Source organism: Calliopsis andreniformis, chromosome 4, assembly GCF_051401765.1.
Source record: "Calliopsis andreniformis isolate RMS-2024a chromosome 4, iyCalAndr_principal, whole genome shotgun sequence".
Taxonomy (NCBI): Eukaryota; Metazoa; Arthropoda; class Insecta; order Hymenoptera; family Andrenidae; genus Calliopsis; species Calliopsis andreniformis.
This window is the reverse complement of record NC_135065.1, coordinates 11,117,266-11,131,155: the sequence shown is the minus strand read 5'-3', so window position 1 is coordinate 11,131,155 and position 13,890 is coordinate 11,117,266. Positions and strand designations below refer to the sequence as shown.

The following is a 13,890-nucleotide window of genomic DNA, read 5'->3' as shown; positions in this document are numbered from 1 at the left end:
GATACTGTTCTTTGTGTGTACGGTAGAACCCCGATTAACCTAGTTCCGATTAGTCGCTGTCTCTTTCATTCGGGGTTATTCTTGTGTACTGATGGCGGAAAGAGAATTAGGGTACAGTAAGAGGGTTGCATTAAGGTTTAAGTAATCTCTTAAACCAGTTCAATGGACTTTCAGTTCTTCGTAGAGCAGTATTTGATGTTATACAGTAGGCGCTGTGTTATGGTTTTGTTTAGAATTTTTCAAGCTATTGTTGAAGTGTACTTATGATTACATCCTGTGGTAAATAAGTTAATCGAGGTTCCACTGTATCTCTTTTTCCTAGAACTTGATTGCATACGAGAATATTTGATATTAATATACTTGTGTAGCTTCAAACCTCTGTAACTTAGATGTGTTTGTAATATATTTGTGGTTATGTGACGAAACGACATAAGTTACGTCCCTAAAGAAGCTTAGAACTTCTTTCTTGAACAAAAAAAAAGTCTTAAAGTCGTACAATTCATAATACAGAATCGAGGTTCAAAAATTTCGACTGCTGTTTCGACTTACAACCACAGATATGTTACCTGAAGGAAGCTAGAGCTAGCCAGAGCTTTGAATTTTCGAACCATTGTCTCCCCCGCGTGTCAATATGACGAATCAAAATTCGACAGGGTCACTTGACCTGGAATGCCAGTTTCTCTCGTGGGGTGGGAGCAGGTACGCGACCGCGTGAGTTCGGCATGGAAAATACAAGGGGAAGGGCGTCCTATCGGTCGCGAGGACGATTAGTTTCGTTTTCTTGTCAGTAGAAGCACGTTCGCGTAAACATTCACGGTCATTACGCTGTTTGTTGCACGCCAAGAATTCGCCTTCACACATATCTACTTGTCACGATTATTGCGTGTCGGGAATTCGTCGTGTGTTTTCGATCGCCTCGAATCGTGCCCTCGACTTGATTCACGTCGCATAATCGTAACGAGGACTACAGTGTAAAATAAAATCGTATCTCTCTAAAATCAAACGGTTAAAGTGTTCAAGAATTAAAGAAGTGTATAAAGAAGGTAGTGAAAATTTCGAATAATTGTCCCTTCAGTGTTCGAACATAAACAACGTGAAAAAATCAGAGACATAAAAAGTTCAAAGCTCAGGTTGTCACACTCGACCAAAAAATACCTCGCGCTCTCACAAGACGTATTACCACTTCGCCCAATAGGAGGCCTCGAAAAACCTCCTAGAACCAATCATACATTACTTCTCTAGTCATGAACTGGAACATGCCAAATATTGAGAACACAAACTTCTCTTTCAATACTTCGAGCGTCGAATATCTAGCCCACGAAAATCAGAATATTAAAAAGAAAAAGAAAGAAATGGTGACTCAAAAATCATCAGATCGCCAGGTATTTTTGGTCCTGCCAAAAAATTTCGCGCAAATATCCAAACAAGTCTAATGGCTGTTTCCTCCGTGTAGGATTAGTGCCGGTTGCGGTCACCGGTGGCCAATCGGCGCTAATCGCTGCTTATACGTGATTCGCGAGGGTGATTCGCCGCCATTTGTCGAAGGTCACCGTGACGAGTGAACGACTATCATTGCATCTGGACGTGGCTAGTGTGAAGACTGCTTAATAGCGAGGGGAACATGTGCAACCAGGGAATAGTGGCGAAGCCTCGGTTGCTGGGGCACGGGCTACACTGTGACCACTCTGTTCCCGACGAACCCTGACCGATTCCACGCTCGTTTCGCTTCACCTGACCGCCGACACTGGGACGAAAGAGGAGACGGGGGCCGTGAGGTGGACGCGTTCTTCCGAAAATCGTGCACGGTCGTTGATCGCGGTAGGGGATCGGTAAAAGTGTCGTTCCGAGTTAACGCGTACGGTGTATAGAGCCGAGTCGCCTCGCGAACCGGTGTGTTGCCCGCGAAATTACACATTTCCACGTACATTCGGTACGCTATGAACATCAACGTTCCTGGATGCAACGGGTGCTTCTCAAGTAAGTACCTTTATTTTACTTTATACACGTATACTTACTACCCCTGGCGAAAAGTTTTCGATCGAACGCAAGAATACTAAATTTAAAAATGTTATAGTTTTTGAAAACATGAAATACTACTGTGAGACACTTGTTTGAGTTTCCCATATGTTTTATATCCATACGATAACATTTTACATTTCGTGAAATACAGTATTTTTAGGTGACTTTGTATTGTTGCGTTTGGTTGAAAACTTTTTGCTAGGTGTAGTAGGAGAGAGGTTATTTCGGTGACACTTGTCGATTAGGAATTGCGAGTGAATCTTTGCTGCACAGTGTTGGGTGGGAAAATGGCGGGATAAATCGGGGTGGGTGGCGCGAGTGTAGCTACTGTTTTGAATTCAGAGAATTGTAATACGAAATGTGTGATATTGCTTTGGGTTAGTCACTTTAAATAGAGGTTCCAATCTGCTTGTGACGTGAAGTTCTCAAGATCTGTCAGATACGTGAGAATCAATAAAAATCTAGTATTCTATAACTATACTTAACTAAGTGTGTGATTGGTTTTACAGGTTTCTGTCATGCTTGTGATTCGAGTTTACTTATTATCACGTAAAATTAGAAAAAAGTATTACACTTTGATTAAAAATTCGTTTTTTAAAGCACAGAAATATGAACAAGTACTCTATTTTTTATCATTTACATTGTATCTATTTTTTGTACACCTATATATCGTATTATAATCGTCATAAATAATGAACTTTAGAAAATTTCATCCCATTTGTGACCTCTAGTCTCATAAGTGACATTGTTCGCCGACCCCACGACGTCTACCTTCTAATTAACATTTTTCTCCCGCCTAACGGGTCATTGTCGCCCCTATACACGCAACAAAGGGCTTATCTGAGCCACGCGGCCGTGTAACCCAATTAACGTTTCCAATTATACGTTTTAGGGAAGATTAACGAGCCTGGAAGTGTAAGGAAGCCTGTTCGGGCCGATACTCGAGCCGCGAAACGCTTTCGTGCGCCTAATTGCGATCGAGAGATTGATCGAGGGTGGGGAGAATTCGCGAATGCACATAATGCACTTGTTTTCTTCTCGATGCACCCTTCCACGAGGTTTTATCTGTAATGGCTCCCGCCTATTGGCCTAATCGCGACCCATGCATCACGTTCCTCTATCTTCATCTAATTCCTCGGCCCTCGGTGCAACGGCGCGACCTGCATCCGCCAGTGCAGCTGCATTCTTTCATCCTCTGTTTCTGAATAATCTGACCTTTTCGGCTTATCCCTCTTCGGGTCACACATTTTATGAAACTACCGTTCTTTACGTTGTTCCTCTGGTGCAGAGGAATTGGAGAAGTTTAGGTCTGTATATTTGGGACACTTGTTGAAGCTCAAGTGTTTTTATTCTTTTCTTTTTATTTTTGGTAATATTTTTGCATCTTACGTGTTTTAAGAATTCTCTTTACCATTTCTGATCGTTCAAATTAATACTATTCGCAATTATGTATGTAACACTTGCTTTAGTATAATATTTACATGAGTAACTTGGTAGTCAGTGTTGAATGTGGGCGGAGACTTGCGTAGGACATTATTCTCTTGAACCCTGCGACATTGATTGATTTATTTCCTTATTTCTAATCTTCTACTCGACACCTTGCATCCACAATATCACTCGTACACTTTTCGTACGTATATATTTACCGTTTCGATATTGATTAGCCTTGATCTTCCTGATTTCACGAAACGGATACGCGGCAGGAATTATTCATGAGTACGGTTCAACACGTTATCAGGCCTATCTCGACGCGACGTCCTTTTCGTCTGGCCGTGAGTGTTAAGAGACATTTCCCTCCGTCTTTACTTGCTCGTTTGTCTGTCGAACGCGAGTCATTGAGCAGAGAAGGAAAAACAAGATCCAGAGAAAATGCGTGGGTTTCGTTATCAGCTCGGTAATTTATGCACGCGCGAGTAGTAGATTCCTGTTCGTAACGGGGCAGTGTACACAGTCATATATCATCGAGTTCGCGATCGGCATTGAATAATCAATTAATAAAAGGAATAGCTGATTGCTCCATCAGTAGAGGCCTTGCATAAATTTCACATTAGTCATTTTCACCCTCGGGACTATTGTCTCGAAAGGCTCTGTATACTCTCACATTAGAATCGTCTGAGATTTTTTTCTCTTCTTAAAGGCGATACAAATACATCTGGGTCTCTGAACTCTCTGGAAAAATTAATTTACTAGTTGCAAGTTGTTTACAACTTGGAAATTAATTTTTATAGGATTTCTGTTTACACAATTGTTTTTTTTCACAGTGTAGATTCACGATATAAAACGAGACCCAGATGTAGGTATAGCTTCCTAGTAGGCTGTAGCGAGTTAATTATTTACTGGCAATGTGCTTGTGTTACGAAGATAAAGACACAAAGGGGGTAGAATGCAACTCAGGCTTCGAGAAAGGAATGGTGGAAGTGATAATGTGCAGTCATGTCCCGCTTTAGAGACGCGCGAAAGGAATCACTGATCTGCGTGGGTGTAACGAGAGGTATAACGCGCGAAAGATCGCCAGAAGGCTTAGGTCCCGCAATCACCACCTTGCGATACATATTGGAGGTGCATTAGAGCAGTAGTATTCTGAATCTCATAAGGAGACTGCGGATGTTCATGCAGACTCATTATTCCCTTGCAAATAAAACTAAAGAAAAAGAATCGAAATGCAGATTAGGTTTAGCCTTCAAATATTACTAAATATTGCGTATATAACACTCTTAATTTTCCCATAAACATATAAATATCCACAGCTCGCTCGTAAGAAGCGGCGATGGACAATTACGAGGAATTTAATCGCAGAAACTGCAGAAACTCTGATTATTTCCCGTACCCAGGCTTCTAAATCTCTTAGATTTAAAACCAAGGAGGTATTTCAACGCGAGTGGAGCTTCGCGAGATTCTTTCATTATCTAGTTACAGGCTAATATCGAAATCAGTTGGCAGCGAAATCAAAGAGTCTTTAACCAGGACCGATAATAAAGGTACGTGTTCGAGTCTGCTTGTACCGTTAATAGGCGAGATTAAGGCGAGAAAAGGAGGGGAAAAAAGGAAGCTATGCGGTCGCGTTACGAGAAAGCTGTGCAACGAGGGTATATAAATAAGACGATAAGACCTCTAGACTCTGCTCGGTAAAGATGTACTAGATCGACGAGCCGCGAACAACCGTAGGCGTTGTAACGAGCTTGATAACGTTAGATAGAAGTCAGCCATTGTTCCTTGGGAGATCTAGGAGTGTCCATTTCGGGGAAACGAAGAAAACGAAGCTAAATCCCTCGGCCAGATAGTCTCCGCGCTAACAACGTACGCGGAAGTCGTTTTCGAGGAATTTTAATAGAAAAATCATTCTTTGCCTGGCGTCGAGGTTATTAATAGCGCATGGTAGGAGCGTCGAGGAAAAATCAACGAATAGGCGAAGGTGTAGGAAGAAGGTGGCGAAGTATAACGGCAAGATGGCTCGGTGAGGATGTATCCGAGCGACGTAGGTGGCACGACGGGAGCAATAACACGAGAAAACGCGAGAAGAGCCAGAGGAGCGGCAAGAAGTCGGCCACCGCGACGAAGAAGCCACGCGATAACGTTACATACATCTCTGCGTCGTGTCAGGACGAGATGAACTGCACGATTAAAGATAGGCCAGCGACTGGGAGTTTGCCACTTATTCGATCAGATTTTTACCATTGAATCGCATGAATCTCTTTGGAAGACTGCTTCGAGGAGATTAAGGAGAGCAAGGAGAGCATGGTTGAATCGAACGTAGGGATTTGGGTATTTCTGAGAAATCTTTGGAGTGAAAAACAGTGCTAGTCCAAAATTAGTCATTTGCAAGTAATTGCAGAGATATCGATAGGTATCTGGGCCTCAGAGACAAAGTGTATTAAGATTGAGTCACACAGAAAATCTCTAGCCTTAATGTACTCTGGCTCTGCGGTTCAGATATGCAGAATCAGATATCTAGAACTAGTTATGGATTGTGGGGACAAATATATCACCTCAATTTTCTCCACTGTCCCAAGAACAGAATTCCTGCAGCAATTCTATCACGCCAAAATACGATTCTCGGACTTTGCAGTGTTTAACCCATCGATTCAATTGAATCCGCGAATCTCAAGCTGAGCAAAGACACATATATAGCGAGGCAAAATCCGCGAGGCTACCTTCAGCACGAAATCGTCGCCCGAGCCGGAACTCCTCGACCGTTGGTAGTCAGAGCCAAACACGGAGTAAGACATTTTTAAGAGGTGGCCACGGTTGCTTTACATACCCTTAAATTCCCCCCGGGGGGCCGCGTTTGCTTACAAGCGAACATTTTACGCGACCTAGTCGGACAAGGTGCACCGAGTGAGATATTGTTTAAAACTCGGCTGGTCGGCGTGGGTGGATGGCCGGCAGATAAAGGCAGTAAGTCATCAGCTGTAACAGGATTTATGGCCGAGCTGTTTCGCCGGTGTTCGCGAGATCGCGCGATACCCGCCGCGAACTTTCACCGTGTACGACCGCGACGGGTTCAAAGTTCACGGGGGACGCGGTCTCGTGTCGTAATTCCCCGCGGACCCTCTTCGGCCTAGGACAAGATCATATCTGATTTTTCATCGCGGCCGAGTAAGACGTTGTTAATGCTATGCCGAGGGTTCGGCCCGCGAATCTGGGACGGCGCGCACCGTCGAGGATCCAGAGGGATCAGATTGGAAACCCGTTTTAAGGATTCAGAAGCGAGTCGTGACCAAGACATTAGCGAAATTACTGTGCCTCGCCGGTTCGATTCTACTGCTATCTAGATAGTATTTCCTGCCGAGGGAAACCGCCTTGGAACGATCTCGGCTACTTAATCCCCTGTGTCTTGGGTTATTTACAGTTGCAGGATCGGTCATTCCTGGGGATGGGGAAAAATGAGTGAACGAAACGAGGAGTTTGTATCGATTTAGCAGTCGGTATGTCAATTCGAGGGCTATCCGTGACGCACAGGGGGAAGTTTTGAAGGAAGGGTATAGGAAAGCATTGAAGGAACAGGTTTCTGTAGAAGGATGTGAGTAAAATTTAGGAGAGGCTGAGAAACACATATTCTAAGGGAGTCCAGTGCTCGATGCAGGAAATAAAATAAAATAAAGGGTCTCCGAAAAAATTGAATTCAGGGATGAGAAAGTAGAGGCTTTGTACTTTAAAATGAGACTAGGCTCACTTCCCTACGATTTTTTTCGTGAAGTTACAGCTGTTCAAAGATTGACAATTTTTTCGGTCTCTGAATCCTTGGGCTACTCTAATGCTGGAGCCACACTTCTCATTCAGACTTCGATAACTCTGCGAAAAAAAATCGTATGACAATTTTTAAGCTCTCGTTGGAAAGGGAAGACTTCAGACTTTAAATTTACTGCAAAACAAGTCTCTAAAAAAATTTATTGAGACCCGGAGAGTAATCTGAATTTAGCAAAAATTTAGGGTAAAACCACTCTCTCTTTCTCGACTTGCCGCCGAGTAGAAAAATTTTTTCACGAAAAGTTAATTTAGGAGTAAAGAAGTAGAAGCTTTGCCCTTTAAAATGAGTCCAGGCTCACTACCGTGCGATTTTTTTTCGCAAAGTTACAGCAGTTCAAAGATTGACAATTTTTTCGGTCTTTGAACCACCGCGTGATTCTGTAGCTGGCGGCTCACTTTTCATTCAGACTTCGATAACTCGGCGAAAAAAAATCGTATGACAATTTTTAAGGTCTTGTTCGAAAGAGGAGGCTTTAGACTTGTAATGTACTGCAAAACAAGTCTTCAAAAAAATTTATCGAGACCCGGAGAGTAATCTGAATTTCGCAAAAATTTAGGGTAAAACCACCCTCTCTTTTTCGACCTGTCGCTAAGTAGAAAAATTTTTTCAAGAAAAATCAATGCAAGAGCGAAGAAGTAGAAACTTTGCCCTTTAAAATGATTCCAGGCTCACTACCGTGCGATTTTTTTTCGCAAAGTTATAGCAGTTCAAAGATTGACAATTTTTTCGGTCTTTGAACCACCGCGTGATTCTGTAGCTGGCGGCTCACTTTTCATTCAGACTTCGATAACTCGGCGAAAAAAAATCGTATGACAATTTTTAAGGTCTTGTTCGAAAGAGGAGGCTTTAGACTTGTAATGTACTGCAAAACAAGTCTTCAAAAAAATTTATCGAGACCCGGAGAGTAATCTGAATTTCGCAAAAATTTAGGGTAAAACCACCCTCTCTTTTTCGACCTGTCGCTAAGTAGAAAAATTTTTTCAAGAAAAATCAATGCAAGAGCGAAGAAGTAGAAACTTTGCCCTTTAAAATGATTCCAGGCTCACTACCGTGCGATTTTTTTTCGCAAAGTTACAGCAGTTCAAAGATTGACAATTTTTTCGATCTTTGGAGCATAGCGTGATTCTGCGGTCGGTGGCTCACTTTTCATTCAGACTTTGATAACTTGGCGAAAAAAAATCGTATAACAATTTTTAAGGTCTTGTTCGAAAGAGAAGGCTTTAGACTTGTAATGTACTGCAAAACAAGTCTTCAAAAAAATTTATCGAGACCCAGAGAGTAGGTTGAATTTGCCTAAGATTTCGGGAGAAACTACCCTCTCTTTCTTGACCTACTGCTGAGTAGAAAAATTTTTTCAGGAAAAATCAATTCAGGGGCAAAAAAGTAGAGGGTTTGTCCTTTCAAATGAGCGCAGGCTCACTACTGTAAGATTTTTTTTCGCAAAGTTACAGCTATTCAAAAATCAGCAATTTCATTTCATCCTACAATCAGTGAATATGGAAGTAGAGTAAGTCCAGTCAGACACAGACATTCTTCGAAAACTCATAACTCTGACACAAAGCTTCGAATTAAATTTCATTTATCTACATTTTTACTTTATTTTAATAAATACAACTACATCTTAAAATTTCTGACACCTGTAATCAAACATCCACTATATATTGAATCCATTTCATAGTACAGTGTCTGTATAAAATATCTCCACAAGATATACTAAAAGAAAAATGTTTTCCCTTAAATTAAAAGGCACGGCAGTCGTGAAATTTATCGAATTGGATGCTGAAAGGCCAGTCGGGCACGGTAGGATTAAATTATGCTTGAGCAGAGTGTTCCGTCGGTTTCCCCGCTCGAGGATCGACACGATCTCGACGGACTCGGGTTTTAGACGCTTTGTTTCGCGCGACACGCTCGGCAATTAGTATTCAGTCCGCTCGGGACACCCAGTGGAAGCGTGTATATAAGATACTGGCTTCTCCAAGTAAACTTGTTTATCAAGTTATACACAGCGGCTGCCGTGCCGAAGGCGAATCCTCGAGCGTGCAACCAGGCAAAGACAATTCCTCGATGCTGGTTTCCCTTTCTCGCGGTTTCTTCGAATGCATATCGTCTCGCCTATGGTCGAATCTCGAATAGTGGTGCTTCGAGCCCTGGCCGAGGCTCCTTCAGCCGGGATCGATTTAGACGGAGGCCACCGCTGGCTACCCATCGCTTTAATGTCCTCGATTTTCGGGCGTTTACAGTTAATGTTATAGGTTCTTTTTTCGGGACGATTTCACCTTCGCGCGCCCTCGCCCCCCTCCCATGACTCACTCAGGGGATTCTTGTCAGGGGGTCAATTTACGTTACGAGCGCTTACCGCGAAGTTATCAACATAATCGTAAGATAAACGTCCGTCGTAAAATTAAAAAGCTCGCACTCCGGCACGATGCCTCCCGCCGTCGCTCTTTTTGCTCCCGTTCCTGCTGCCCTTTCAATCCCCCACCTCTGCTCCCCTGCGCCGCGGCCACGAACGCCGCGTATGTAAATCGACCTTCGGAGAAAAGGCGAAATAACGAGGGAGAGAGTGGACGAGTCGCGAGGCGGTTGAATGAAACCATAAAAATTCGATCTCGCGTGGATCACACGGTTCGAGTCGTGTGGTAGCGTCGCGGTCCCTGAACGACCTTGAAGCCTTGACCCCGCGGAGCGTCGAAAGTTCTGAGCCCAGGGGACAGAGGATTTCGAGAGAAAATCGTAGGGGAACGCTTGCACCTCTTCGCTCGCGGGATCCTCGTTTCTTCCTTCCATCGAGCGTGGAAAAAGGTCTGGCCTAACTGCGAGGGGGGACAGGAGGGGGCAAGGGAGAGAGGAGCAGAGGGCTACTAAAAGTCGACCGGTTGAGGAAATAAGAAGAAGACGGAGGAAGCGTGGAGAGGAACTCGCGGGGATCTCGGGTACGACCGGGACGACCTTAGGGAGTAGGACGACCGCGACAACGACAGAGACAAAGAGTCGAATGTTAATGAGGGAGATCGACCGAAGAGGCTGCGGCTGGAGTAACCTACGAGGAATCATCCGCGGGGATCCGCTTCGTTCGAGCCCGCCGTTGCCAGATCTTTACTGGCGCCTACTCTTCCGTATCCTCTTTTGGACTCGTTCGTATCTTGGCCCCAGTTGCCCTTCTTCATCTTCTTGCAACTTCTTCTTGCAACAATGTTCCTCTTATGAAGAGGAACCAGTTCGGAGCTACCTTAAAATAGATCTCACTTAACAGAGAAGTAATCCCTGTCTTTCTGTATCCTATAGCATCGATGATGCGTCGCGGTTGGTCCACGTTTAGCACATGTACAGTCAGACTGTGCCTGGACGGACAGAAAAGGAGAAAGGTGACTGGAAGTAACAGCGTCGTGGGTTAGACGAGGGTGGAGGAGGGTGAGGCGAGACGGGGTCGTGAATGCAGGCAGCATTCGTGATGACGTGAGCGTGACTCGCTTCCTCTTTCTCTCTTTCTCCCTTCTTTTCGAAACAAGAAAGCTCTCGAAGGTACGCACCGCGCCTCGGTCCATTTTCACGTCGTTCCACAGATCCTTCACCTCTGCTCACGGTTTGGCTCCGCTCAAACTGTGAGTCCTTATTTCACAGTATGCAAACTAAAGTAACTGTCTCAGTAGTTGACTATATCCTGATATCTGAACACTAATGTTAATTTTATTCAATTTTAAGCTTAAATTCTAATATACCTAATAAAGAACAAAAAATATAGTAGTATAAAATAGTATATTTAGTTACTGGGACGTAATTAAAATATTAGAAGATGGAATTCTAGGTTGTCCACTTATATGGATATCTGACATCTCAGCACTTGCTGAGATCGCCAAAAATCTATAATTTTTTCGTATGCAAATGCTCGCTGACCACGAGGGAGTCTCTCTTCGTTTCCTTCGACGCGTGAATCCGGTTCTTTGTTAGGAGATGAGGCCTCTGGAGCACGAATTGATTGACTCATGTCCTCGGCCCTGGTGGTCCTAATGAGATGCTACGCTGCTGCATGAAAATCCCGCGGACAATTAGCGGGATTGTTGTCCGCGGCGACCGGATGTGGCAGAACACGCTCCGACGAACTGTGCACTCGCCTTAATACCGTATGCACACACGTGCCACGCGACCGTGCATTGACTCCGAAACGCTTTCCGATTCTAGAATATAATACACCTCGGCCCTCTCGCCTCCGCCCTCCCTTCTCGGACATGTTTCGAAGGAGGCACGTATCACGATCACGGAGAACCGACGCGATAGAATCTTCACTGTTCAACTTGAGTTTCGAATTTGTTCTCTCTTCCCAAATGGACATTCTGGGCCTAGGAACATCAGTGGAGTCTCTGGTTCGTGGGACCATTTGACGATTACGAAACTCTTTAATTAAAGATACTTGCATTGGCTTCATGTAAGGTTGCTCAGTTTCTCAGGTTCCAAACTTGAAAATATTCAATTTCTCAAATATTTAAGTCTTTTCCTAGAAAATAGGCAGCTATACCTAATGTTAAAGTTCAGATAATAGGATCGTTTATTTTATTCTCTAAGAACTGATGTCCTTTCACAGTAGAATCAATAACAGAAATTTGATTAATACACTCATATTTCTTTGCTACTTTGAGGCTGTAGAAAGTTGTCTGATGGATGTCTTCAGTAGGAAGGAGTATGTGAACAGTGATAGGTGCCCCCTGTGAAAAGTGTGAACATTTTTGGCAGGGACGGATGCAGAGGTATCCATCGTCAATCTTCCGTCAGCAGGCAATCAGTGAAGTCGCACGACACCGTTACGACACTCACACCTGACCGACATGTTCGACGTGTTTCTATTCTTAGCAACGATGAGAGGCTCGATGTAGCACTTAATCACTGTTATCGATTACTCGACGACGTTTTTGCCTCAACCAGGAAACGATTGCTGAGTTTAGGAAAAGGATTCCCAAGGAGAGGTACCTCCGCGCGTCCCTCTCGAATCTCGCTAATTTTGTTTTATTACCGTGTCTTCGATCGTCTACTCTCTGTAATTGAGTCGTGAAATTGCAGATAACTGGTCGTTATCAATGACGAAAGCCAGACTAATAGACACGTTCTCTTATCTCCCGCAAACTAATTGCTCATCCATAAGAACATTCTTCGAATCGTCGACATTAAGGTTACAGTATTCCGCGCTCGTAGGATCAGGTAGCTAAGTAGGTGTACACAGGTAGAAAGAGTGTCTTCTCGTTAGCTTTCACGAGGAATGATTTATTTCTCGCCATGCTTTTCCACTTCGATCCCTGATACGACGCTGTTATTCTTGCATAAATCGCTGATTAACGACCTGTAACGCTAGGATACGTCCACGTATGAAATCGCTGCTGCTTTCGACGCAGATAAATTGATCGACCGTGTACTGGAGTGGAATCAATGAAACACGAAGCACAGAAGTCCTAGGAGAAGCGTTATCTTCTCGTTTGCTCTGCCTCTATTTTTTGTCCTCCATTCTCTCTTTACTCCCCGACAAAGTTTATTTCGTTTCTTAGCTAGTAGATCTTCTAATAGCTTTGAAACGCTCTAAAATCAGCTCATTGAACCGAATTACGAGATCGCAGGGACGAAGAAACGAAGCAACGCCGGCGGTAATCTCGAAGATTCCTTCGCTCGATTACAGTAGCGAGTTTTCTCTGGGCTAAGCTTCCTGCCTCTCCCCCTCCTTCCCACCCGCGAGAGGACGCATTTTTATGGAAATATCATGATCGTAGATTGCTGTACCGCGCGTAAAAGCCGTTCTTTTCATGCATACATTTCCCCCCGCGTTCCTGCACCGATGCGCTCCATTCTAAAGTGGTTCGACCTGTGTAATCATTGACGATCATTGGCCGATATGACGCCGATCAAATTTCACCGATTCTGATACTGTGGCCACTCTGACAGTGTCTCCCTCTTTGGCTCAAGAAATTAGCTTTGTTCAAGTTCAAGTTTAAATCGTCAAGATCAAGTTCAAGCCATCAAGATCAAGTTAAATTATTCAAGTCCAAGTTCAAGTTCATGATCAAGTCCTCTAGTTCAGGATCAAGATATAGTCCTTGAATTCAAGTTCAAGTCTTCGTCAAGTTTAAGCTCTAGTCCATTTAAAGTTCTCTTTTAAATCACCAACTTCCTCAGCCACACTTCATAATTTTCAAGTGTCCATTTTTGAGTCCCCGCGCAGTATCTCAATCCGCTCGTTATTGCGACACTTTAAAGCCCCAATGGCAGCTATTAAGGGCGTGTTCGCACATTAGAAAGGTCATTACCTTCAGAGCGTCGTCACCATCAATCTCTAACCAACTCCGTTTGCTCGTTAAACTGAATCCTTTCCGATATCCATTCGAACATATCTTCCCAGACGGTCTAGACGAGGAAACGTGACCCGATTGAAATTAATTTTCGTTCGTATTAAAGCTAAATGGTAACCGGGGCTCGATGTTTGCTTTAAATAATGACTTATTAAGCCGCGGAGCACCCAAAGGTGGAAGTGGAAGAGAAGGTAATTGCGCTCCACTGATACCGAGGTTAATTACAACGGCGGATATGTTTTCTGCTATCTTAATAATAACCTTTAGGTAGATGCAGTCTACGGGGGCTTGAAAAAT

At 43.7% G+C, this 13,890-nt stretch overlaps 1 protein-coding gene across 1 annotated transcript in view; it reads left to right on the top strand.

Annotated features, from left to right (window-relative positions):
• Positions 1-1,843: 1,843 nt before the first annotated feature.
• LOC143178122 (uncharacterized) overlaps positions 1,844-13,890 on the top strand; it is a 55,483-nt gene continuing 43,436 nt past the window's right edge. The window contains exon 1 of the mRNA XM_076376597.1: positions 1,844-1,977. The gene's annotated coding sequence lies outside the window, so the exon portion shown is untranslated. The remainder of the gene's footprint in view (positions 1,978-13,890) is intronic.